Here is a 12,087-nt window from a genome sequence, read left to right as displayed (position 1 = left end):
TACGAATAGGGCCTGCATTAAACAGAACAATAAAGAGTACTAGAAATACAAAAGGAAGCGAATAGCCGAAGGATCGTAGGGGGAGAACAAGCCTAGCGGCATGTCTGGTTTAAACCGAACTGCTGTGCACCCGCAAAGACGAGCGTATTTGACGCATAACGAAGCCGGTGACGAACCCTCTAGACTAACAATCAGCACTAGAATTAAAATAGCAGCTACCTCGACAAGCAACTTTACAAGAAACATAGTAACATTCAGCGACGATAGCTAACTGGCAGACCTCCGGCCTAAAGAATCGACGATCTTCCCCTTAAATTTATGCTTAGCGTTTATCGTATGCTACAAAACAGTGCGAGAGGTAAAACCAAACATAACGCTAGCAAAGATTAAAGAGTTCGCCCTTCGAAAAGATGACTAGGTTGTCGATATAGGCTCGGAGGAGCACATCTGCAATAGCTTTGCTTGTTTTGAGGATTACTAGGAACTGGCCAAACCGGTAAACATCGTAGGCGCGGGGACTAGTTTTCAGATTGTCGGAATTGGAAAGGTAACCCTAACGACACTCTATCTAGGGGGAGCATATCGAGTAGTGCTTTCCAAAGTGTGCTACGTTCCCCAAATGGACTGCAACCTGTTATCGATTTCACGGCTAACCTCCGAAGATACGGATTTCTATGCTAAGAAGAACTCGTGTACCTTTAGCGTTAACGATAAGGTTATCTGGACTAGTACTTAATATAGACACCTCTAGAAACTAGACCTCTCCGTTGCGCGCTCGTTTCTTAGCTTATAGGCCAGACGAGCGCCGGAAGAACATTTTTCTGTTGCTTCTTTCTCCGCGAGAACTACAAACCGCCTGCTAATTCATGTGTAGCATTAAAGAATAGGACATATAGGCGTATCGATTCTGCGTGGTTACCTAGACCGACTTGGAATCGACTACATTAATAGTGAATTTATTTGCGAGTGTTGCCGGAGAATAAAGGCAAAACAGCGCTTTCCGGAGTTTGAACTAATACGAGAAACTGAACGCTATGCGAAAATCCACATAGACCTTGGAGGACCACTACCTAATTCGAACAGTAGTAAACGGTACTACCTGTTAATAGTAGACGACTTCACTCGGTATAGCTGGATGTACACTCTAAAGTCGAAGCAAGCCGACAAAGTTTACCGAGCGTATCGAGATTTCGAACAAAGGATGTTGGTAAAAGGGTAGCACATCAAAGCTATTCGCGCAGATAGAGGAAGCGAGTTTACGGACATTACTACGAACACTGCAAGGCGATGTAGAATCGAGTTTACAATCTCAGCGCCTTACGAACTATCTTAAAACGGAGTTGTCGAGCGTAAGCACTAGACGCTCTGGAACATTATACGCTGCATAAAATGGGATAGTGCGCTGCAAAACAAGATGTGGCCTAAGTTACTAAAAGCAGCAGTGTTTGTGAATAACAGATTACCGACGTCCTCGTTGAAGAACATAAAAACCCTATATAAAGCCTTAACTAGAGATGTACCCGATATTAACTAGATTCGTCGCGTTAGGTGTCGCGCATACAAGCTTATGCTAAAGAAGAAATTTCCGAAGAAATACGACGAACGTGCGCACCTGCGTATATTAGTTGGTTTTAAAGGGACAAACCTCTTCCGGTTGTGGGATCTAATTACTAGGAAAGTTAAAAGGGCACGTAAAGTGTTGTTTGACGAAGATGTCCGCCTTAATGTAGCTACTCTAGAAATGCCTGTTCAACTGCTACTACTGTTAGCGAACCTAGATGCTAAAGACTGCCCTAAGGATATTCTGCTAAACACTACGGAGAACTACCCGCCTAGGTTTAACGAGCAACAGGCTGTACGGCTTGAGGGGGAGAAACATAGACGCCTACCGAATAATATCTTGTCCAATCCTGTGCAGCCTATTGCGATAACACTACAACAAGAGACACTGCTTTAACCGGACAATCGACAACGGGCACTAAACGCTAGTTCCGGTCTAATGCTAATCTAGGTACTATTAAATACAAGGCTCCCTTTAATACGAGAATAGGCTCCGATAGTGAATTTTATATGCACTAGCACGCACTCGTCAAATTTAGTATCGATCTTTTATACAGCAAGGCGAAGCGATGCAGATCTAGTACTCGAGATTAAGATTAAGGATGACAGTGACCCTGTCATAATGGAACAACAACTAAGCGAAAAAGAAGACGACTCCCTTACAACACTCGCACAGCTGTCTAAGAGTGACCCTGTCGCACTAAGGACTATTTACGAAGTACAGTCTTCCCCGTATAGCAAACATTAGGAAATAGCGGTAAATGAAGAAATAAAGTCACTAAAGGACAATAACACATAGGAGATTGTTAACGAAGGCACGGTAACCTCACCGATCTTGTTAGGCAAATAGGTATTCACTTTAAAGCGTAGAATTGATAGTGCGATTAAAAGATTCAAGGCGCGATAGGTCGTGCGTGGTTTCGAACAACGCGAGGGAATTAACTTCTCTAAAACGTTTGCTGCTGTCGTAAAACCAATAAGCTACAGGATCATGTTTGCGCTGGCGGCGAAAAATAGATGGCATGTCTATTAGATGGACGTAAAGATAGCGTTCCTCTACGGCAAGATTAATGCGGAGATCTACGTTGAACTACTACCTGGTTTTAAGATTAAGGGCAAGGTGTGCAAGTTGAAGAAGGCGCTCTACGGATTAAAGCAAGCACCGAGGATTTAGTACCAAACATTAACGACTGCTCTGCGCGATCTGGGCTACGAGCCCTGTCCGTATAACCATGCGGTCTTTAAGAAGGGATTAACACTAATACTCGCATACGTCGATAACCTACTAATTGCAGGCCCTAACCTCGAACAGATTAATTAATTGAAGGCAGACCTTCAAAAACGCTTCTAGATAAAGGACATAGGAGAGTGCAAATTCTTCCTTGGAATTGGAATCGAGCGCTTAGAGGGTAAGATTCGACTAACCCAAACAGCGCTATTTAAGGCTATAATGGAGAAGTTCGGACTTGCGGATGCTAACCCTACCGCAATACTATACGTCTTAAAGGATCGATAGGAGCTTACGCCCGAAGGAGAGACTACATCGGACGTACAACGACTCGAATATTAATCAATAGTAGGGTCCTTAATGTACGGAATGCTAGGCACTCGACCAGACCTTGCGTTTAGCGTCTTAATAGCCAGTCGGTACTGCTCGAACCTATTAAAAAAGCATTTCGAGCAAGTAAAGCGAATCCTTCGATACATCCTCGGCACACTGGAATGCGGTTTGGAATACGGAGGAGGTAACGATATCCTTAGATTTAGCGATGCAGAATACGCCGGCGACAGATCCGACAGTAGGTCGATTAGTAGCTACGTCTTTACTATCGGTGGCACTACCGTTAGCTAGAGATGCAAGAAACAGACGACTATTGCGCTGTTAACGGCAGAAGCGGAATATACTGCCCTCTACTACGCAGCGAAAGAAGTAGTGTAGCTAAAGAACATGCTAGAGTTTCTGGGACACCCACAAGAGATAATAAAATTAAAGGTGGACAACCAAAGTGCGATTCGCATTGCGAACAATCCTAAGATGTACGAAAGGACTAAGCACATTCGCGTTCAATTTCATTATACACGCCAACTAGTTAATAAGAAGCTCATTCGAATCGACTACGTTCCCGGACACTTTAACACATCGGACATCTTTACTAAGGTACTAGACAAGAGAACTTTCGAATTCTACACTCGGGGACTTGGTATTACTAGACTAGACCCGGACAGAATATCGAAGGCCAAGAGCGGTGAAGGAGTACGAGCCCTATTCGCGCGGTTAAACATCGGCACAGAGAGATATCGATTCCCCGCTTAAAAATCTCTTCAAATAACCTAGTAACCGTCTTTAAAAGCACCTTAACACGCGAAAGCTCAACTTTACCAATCCACACCTAACACAACTATCGCAGAAACCGACATAACATAGAGACCCTACGATACAGGAACCTAAGACTGTAGCGACGATACGTAGAACTTCACCACGCGCTAAACCGAGAACACTACGATAAAATAACACGACACGACGTAGGAAGAAACCACTTTAACTAGAGCGCACTACAACATGTCGTCGAACTACTAATTAGCGACGTTCGTTTTCTTCGACCTAGCGCACTTACTAGAATACCGAGACTGGAACTGGACTTATTAAACCGCTGGACCTAGATAAATAGAGTTGCCGATATTGTACGACGACTTAGACCTCATTTTCTTCGAGTCCTTACTAACCTAGAAGAATTTCCCGGAGATCCGATCCCTATAGAGCTCTTTACTACTAGCTACGAGAACAACCGACACTATTAGCAGATTGCCTCCTAGGTTCGGATTAATAAATTCCTAGTTAATATTATACGAGACATAGTAGATGAAAGATACCTTTAATTTATTACTAAGCATGCAATTACAGCCGAACTCACACTTGGTGTGGCAACCGGTCGCTTTAAGGGAGGATTATAGGCAAGAGGGACAAGGCGTGCGATTCGGAGGATTCTAAGGTTATAAGGACAGGTAGCTATGCTCTTTTTCCCTTAAAGTCAACTAAGGTTTTTGATAAGGCAGCAGGACAAGGATGTTTAGAGTTAAGGTGTTGGAGTTTTTTGATAATAACCGACTATCGGTTAAGGGGGAGTGTTGAAATGTGGGTCTGTCTAGTTATGGTAACCGATGTCGGTACCTCAAAAACCTCAGCCAGAAGGTAGATAGTTCCTTCTCCAATCTAATGGCTCATAATCTTCAACATGCTTGTTTGCATGGGACATGGAGCTGCAAAATTGTCGACGGCGCCTGCGATCGAGAAATGACATTGGACCGGATGTCGCGGTATCCTTGATACGTCCGGATGGTATCGGTACCGCTGACCAGGGGGCACCGCCGGAATGATGTCGTCGACTCCTCATCTGTGCATATAAGAACGACGCTGGCCGCGCTTTGAACTCACTCCCACTCACCGATCAAGAAACAACCAACTCTGCCTCCCGAAGACTGACATTCCACACTCATCAACCATGAAGAGCGTCTACCAATTCACGGTCCTGGCCATGTGCCTCGCCCTCGGAGCCCACGCTGCACCTCGAGTAGCACCTCAAGCACTCGGCGAAGAAAAAAACATTTTCACCAAGCGCGATGTGATCGGCTGCTTCCCCTGTACGACGTTCCACACGGTCACAGGCTCTCAATGCCATTCGTGACTTTACGTGCTAACGAGATGCATAGACTATTGCAAGGACGGAGTCCCTTGCTGCCATGGAACCTGCGACGCTGTGACGAAGAAGTGCCCTCCGCCTCCGAACCCACCTCAGATGTAGGTTCGTTCGTCTGTTCAAAAATACCAAAAACCTCCCTTAGGGTTACTTGAACCCTTAAAGCCTCAGGCACCGTTTCACTTAAGGGCTCGTTATTATTATATAACTCGCTCGTTTTAGTTAGTCTATATAGCTTAAGGGCCTTCGCCCTTATAATTAGTATTATTCTTTTTCCGCTTTTTTAATTATCTAGTAGCTAAGAGCACTTAAGGCGGCTCCTTAGCCGTCCTACCGGCTAGCTCTACTAATTAAGGGTTAGGGCTAGCCGGATGCTCGACTTATTGCCTATTTAGCTAAACTAGCTTAAAACGATTCTAGTTTAAGACCTCCTTAGATCCGTAGACTATACTAGACTTTCTACTTAGACTATATACCTAACTAGAATTACCGGATTTTCTATAGCCGGGGGTCCTATATATAACGATTTACTCGGCGGTACTATATATGCTAGATTTCCAACTTCTACTTAAACGATTAACGTAAAACTCGTTTTACCTTAAGTTCGAGACTTAAAGTATAGAATTACCGCACTCTAAACTAGTTACCTAAACACTTAAAGCGCGCTATATTCGAACACGACAATAGCTAGAGCTATCTAGCCGCTTAAGGGACTATAAGAAGGAAGTTATAACCCTTTAAGTTACTAAAAGTAATAATAATAGTAACTTAATTTAATTCGATTAATAACCTATCCTACTAAGATAAGATATCCGCTACTAGCTAAGCTAAAGGAACTATAGAGCTCCCTTCCCCTTACGACTTAAACCTAATAGTCGCTAAAGGAGAAGAGCTTAAGGAAGATAGGTAAGGCTATCTAAGCCTAACTAGCGAACTTAATCGTATTAAGGAACGAGCTAGCGATATAGGGGCGGCACCGTCTACTACCGCTCGTCTCTTCTATAAAGGAGACCCTTAGGCTAATCCTTAGACTAATCCCCTAGCTCTACTTAGAGCTAATGTTACTTTCCGTACTCCCGCTTACCCTAGTCGGCCTACGAACGTAGGCTTAGGGCCTACTCGATTTAGCGAGTATATAGCCGCCTTAAGGGAGATAGAAGAATATATTAATCGACTTAAAGCGGACGCTATCCGACTTAAGGCCGAGAACGCCCGCTTATCCTAGGAGCCTACTCGAGTAGGATCTACTAATAGGCCTATCTAAGGACTAAGCGAGCTAGGAGCTATACGGTTTAAGCTATCCCTATATCGAGGAGATAACCTAGGACACGGCTTAAGTAGTAACGAGGGACCTAGCCGTCCCTATCGTTATACGTCTAGAATACTAGGTAGGGATACAACTCCCCTTAATTCCTTAGATACTTTTATTAAAGCTTCCGTCCGGGCACTAGAGCTATACTAGGGAGACACTCGAAATAACGCTACTAACATCTAGGTTAGATCTATGGAGCGTTACTTAAGGTCTTAGATTGCCTTAAGATAGAGGGGTATCCGCCTATCCGAAGCTAACCTTATTAAATTAGTAGGTAGCTAGATATAGCGTAACGCCCTTACTTAGTAGGAGGAACAAGAAGAGACTTATAGGCTTAAGATTAGTAAGGGTACTTATACCCTTAACTTAATACTCGGTAACCTCGTCTCTTATTTCTAGGATTATTATTACTAAGAGAAGCTCTAGAGATAATACCGAGCCCTTAAGTAAATAGGAGGTATTATTACCTTCTACTATAAGATCCTCTCTATAGCTCGTATACTTAAGCTAAGGCCTAATAACTTCTCTAATACTACTGTCTTCTTTAATAGGCTTAAGCTATCGATCCGAGCGGAGCTTATTCGATATAAGCTTACCCCTTAAAAGGCTAGACTATAGGAGATTATAGACTAGGCTTAAGCTATCGATGTAGCTAACTAGGAGGTCGTAGATTCTTAAAGGGGCCCGAGAATAAATGCCCCTACCTTTAAGGAAAACCGTAATACCCTTACTAGGAAGGCTTTTAAACTAAGGAAGGTAAACAAGACTACCGTAGAGTATATTGCCGCTACCCTTAAACATATAGCTAACGATAATAGCTCTAAGCTACCTACTTAGGAGTATTCCTTAAAGTACTATAACTACGGAGTCGCCGGATATACCTAGTATCGCTATTAGAAGAAGCTTAAGCTAGACTTATAGAAGAAACAGGACGACTACAACAGACGTAAGGGGGGCTTAAGTAAGCCGACAAAAAAATAGATAGCAACTTAGATACTAAGGATTCTAAGTTGTCTATTGCGTTACCCTCTTTACTTAGAATCCCTCCTAATACTTAACTTAACTATCTTAATGCTATAGGGCTAAACCTTTTAGTTACCTTTAGACGCTTAGGTCTAAGTAAGTATTCTGTTAAAGCTAAGTTCCTATTCGATACTAGGGCTACGCGCGTATATATCTTACGGACGATCGCGGATTAGTTTCCGGAGGCTTAAGTAGCTATAGATTCCTAGACCGTAATTCTGCCTAACGGTATAGTAATAGAGACGACCCTTAGAGTTAAGCTACCTTACTAGCTACGTAACTTTAAGGGGGAGATTACTACTCGAGTGTTAGACCTTACGAATTACGAGGTAATCCTTAGACTTAAATAGTTTAGGTAGTACTACCTAACTATTAACTTCTTTACTAATAAGGTATACTTATACGACAAAGGGGTTAAGTATACTATACTATACTCTAGATATGCTCCTAACTTAAGGAGCGTTCTAGTAGATAAAGATCTCTGTTCCCTTAAGGAACTAGAGGATTTACTTAACGTTAATCCTAACATGCCCTTATATCTCTTAAATATAGATAGATACTAGGAACGGTAATAAGAGAAGGAACGCGATCCTAAGGACGACCTAATATCCCTTAAGGAAGACGACGTTCCTCCTCCCTTAAGTAAGGAGCCTAGCTTAAGCCGTATTATCCTAGATAATAGAGACCTATTTAGATCTTCCTTACCTAATAAGCTACCGAAGGACCGGTTTATTATACATTTAATTAATACTAGGGACTATAAGCCGATTAATTAGTAGCCTTATTAGCTATCCTATGCCTAACCGCTTAAATAGGAGTCTTAGATCGAGGAACTCTAGAAGCGTAGGCTAATTAATAAGTCCTAGTCGGCTTAGGGGAGCCTAGTGTTACTTATACCTAAGCTAGGGGGGAAATAGCGAATATACGTTAATTTTAGGGCTCTAAACAACGCTACTATTAAGGATCGATTCCCCCTTCCTTAGATTTCCGATTACTTAGATACATTTTATAGTTTAAGGTACTTTACTAAGATTAACTTAACCTCCGGGTTCTGTTACGGATCGGATTCCGTTATAAAGAAGCCTAGGCGTAGATCTCAGCACGCCCCGCGGATATCTCATCCCGGCTTAGCGCTAAAGATCGGATATCTTCCGTCTCGACTTTTCGAAGACTTCCTTCCGTTCTTTACGCTTTATTAACTAGATATTAACTAATTAATGCTCTTATTCTATTAATCCTAATAGGTTCTAGTAGTTAAAGGTAAAGGAAGAGGACTAGTATAAGATAGTATTTAATACTTGCTAAGGCAAATACTACTTTAAGGTAATGCCCTTTAGCTTATATAATGCACTAGTAAGCTTCTAGAGCTTAATAAATAAAGCCCTTAGGAAACATCTTTATAAGACATATATAGTTTACTTAGACGACATTATAATCTTCTCTAAGACCCTAGAGGAGTACGAAGTCTACTTAAGGGAAGTTCTAGATATCCTACGATCTTAAGAGCTATACTACTCCCCTAAGAAATGTTATATTAGGGTTAAGGAATTCGACTTCTATAGACACCGAGTAAGCTATAATTAAGTTAGGCCTATAGAAGACAAGATCTCTATTATTAGAGATTAGCTATAGCCGACTAACGCTTAAGAAGTACGGTAGTTTATTAGGCTAGCTTCTTTTTACCGCAAGTACGTTAGAGACTTTGCTAGGCACGCTGCTCTACTATTAGACCTCCTTAAGGAAGATAACTTACTACTACGTGCTAAGAAGAAGCGCCCTATTAAGTAGACTACCTAGTACACTATCGCTTTCGCGAAGCTTAAGGAAGCCTTATATAGCGAGCTAGTACTAATTATGCTAGACACTAAGAAGCCCTTTATTATTAAAACGGATATAAGTAAGTAGGCGCTTAGTACAGTCCTATATTAAGCTAACTCTAGTAGGAAATTATATCCGGTTACTTTCGAGGGCCGTAAGCTATAAGGGGCAGAACTAAACTATCTAGTATACGAGAAGGAGCTCCTTACTATTAAGGAAGCCCTTCGAAAATAGAACTATTATATCGACAATAGGACTAAGACTTAAGTAATTACGGATTATTATAGCCTATAGTACCTAAAAACCTCGAAGACTCTAACTAAGCGACTTATACGCTAGATTAAGGAGTCTAAAGCTTATAACATCGACATCCGCTACCGTAAGAGGAGTAAGGCTATCGTTCCTAATGCCCTCTCCCGCCGCCCTAACTTAATAGAAGGGACCCTAGCTAATATAGTAGGGGAGGGTTCTACGTAGCCTAGGGATTAATTACTTAAACCCGCGGACTTCTTAACCGCTCTACCTCGCTCCTTTAAGGAGAACGCTATAAGGGGGATAATTATACGAGGATTCTCCGAGCGTAAGGTAGTTAATAGAGTAATCTATTTTAAATCTATAGGGGAGATGCCCGAGGATAAGAAGCTAAGCCGCTTAATTAAAAAGAAGGTATTAGATCTTGTCCTTAAGGACGACCTCCTATATTATCGCGAGGCTAATAGAAGCCTTATACCCTATGTAGATCTAGAATTCCGGTAGGACTTCCTTAAACGCTACTACAACGACTACGGGCACTTTATATTACCCGGCGTTTGTAGCATTCTTCGAGTAAGGGGCTAGTAGTAGTTACTTAAATAGGATGTTTATAACTACGCATCTACCTGCCCCTAATATTAAGCTACGAAGAAGAAATCTCGGAGTCCCTTATAGGAACCGCGATTCTACTAGGCTAACTCTAAGCTTAAGCTATTCGAGCGCTAGGCGATTAATATTATTAGCCCGATGCCTATTATACTTAATAGTAATAAGTACATTATTATAGCCGTAGATTATACTACTAGTTAGCCGGTTGTAAGGGCTACCTCTAATTAAGAAACTAAGACGGTCGCTCGCTTTGTTTAAGAAGAGATCTATACTAACTTTAGGCCCCTAAGGGAAGTCCTTAGTAATAATAGATCTAACTTTATAAGTAAGGCGTTTAATATCCTTATAGATACCCTTTAAGCTAACTATAGGCTAATAACACCCTACTATCCCTGTACGAATAGAAAGGTCGAAGCCTTAAACGGTGTTCTTAGCCGAATCCTATCTAAAATGTGCTATATTAAAAGCGTTTACGCTTAGGACTTATACTTGCTAGAGGCCCTATATTTAAGTAGGATTAGGGCTTAATCTAGTTATAGGTATAGTCCCTTTTTCCTCTTATTCGGCTAATAGCCCCGAATACTTAAGGATTATCCGTACCTATGTCCGATGTAGCTTAAACCTAAGGATCCCGAATCTAGGCATTAAGTTATATAAAACGCTAGGATAGTAGCCGTAGAGAAGCTACTTACGAAAGCGGTAAGGGCCGGCGCTATTAGTAGACACACCTTTAAGGAAACTAATAGTAAGTTTATTAAGGGAGACTTTGTCCTTATCTTAAATAAGACTAAGACGAAGCTCTAACCGACCTTCGTAGGTCCCTTTAAGGTAATTAAGCGAAGCTAGCTTAGTACGTATACCTTAGAGTCCTACGACGGTTCTATAGTTAAGTACTAAGTGTATAGTAATCGCCTAATCCGCGCTAACTATACTAGTTTTAGGGACTAGTAGAAGCGCTATAGATAGGAGATCTTACTTAAAGCCGCTAGCTAGGAGTTTAAGGATTCCTTACGTAATAATCTTATACTTAATCTACGCTTAAGTTTCTCTGCTCTAGCGACTATCCCTAAGTATAAGTAGGACAAGTTGTCTTTATAGTAGCTTAAACGGTTAGGAGCCCTTCGATTCCTTTTAGGGAAGGGCAAACCTTTAGATTCTTTAAATACTAACGATTAGCTAAAGTTTTAATATAAGCTTAAACTCGCTACTAATAAGATCCGAAGAAAGTATAGAGACGTTTTACGCGCGAATCGAGATAATACTAAAGAAGTAGAGAAGCTTAAGGCTACTCTCGAAAAGAAACGTCTTAGGGAGCTAAAGAAGTTAGCACCCTTAAGTTAGCCGGTTATATATCCGGTAAATATAGTAGTAACAGCGAGGGAAGACGCTTAAGTTAACCCTATTATAGTAACTATTCCTATCCCTATAGAGCCTATTATAGAAGAAACGGAGGAGGAACTACTTATAATCCCCTCCGAGCTCTAGGAGACTCTACTTAAACCTTAAGGGGAGTCGGGTAATAACGAAGATACTATTGTAGTTATCCCCTATTAACGAGCATCCTAGAATATAAGGGAAGCTCCTCGTAATTCTACGGCGTAGCTACGAAGGAAGCTAACCTTTAAGTCTAAACGAAAGGTTAATGCGAGGGCCTAAGTTTAATAGATCCCCCGAAGGGTTTTTATTTTATGTTTTTTGTACTTAAGGCTAGTCCTTAAGTACTATTATTGTTTGTTTGTTTGTTGTTTGTTTGTTTGTTCTATTTACGTCCTATAGGAGTCTATAACTATGTAGGACGGCTGTCTCGCGACAGCAGTC

This window comes from Zymoseptoria tritici, chromosome 3 (assembly GCF_000219625.1).
Source record: "Zymoseptoria tritici IPO323 chromosome 3, whole genome shotgun sequence".
Classification (NCBI taxonomy): Eukaryota; Fungi; Ascomycota; class Dothideomycetes; order Mycosphaerellales; family Mycosphaerellaceae; genus Zymoseptoria; species Zymoseptoria tritici.
Note: the sequence above shows the minus strand (reverse complement) of the source record.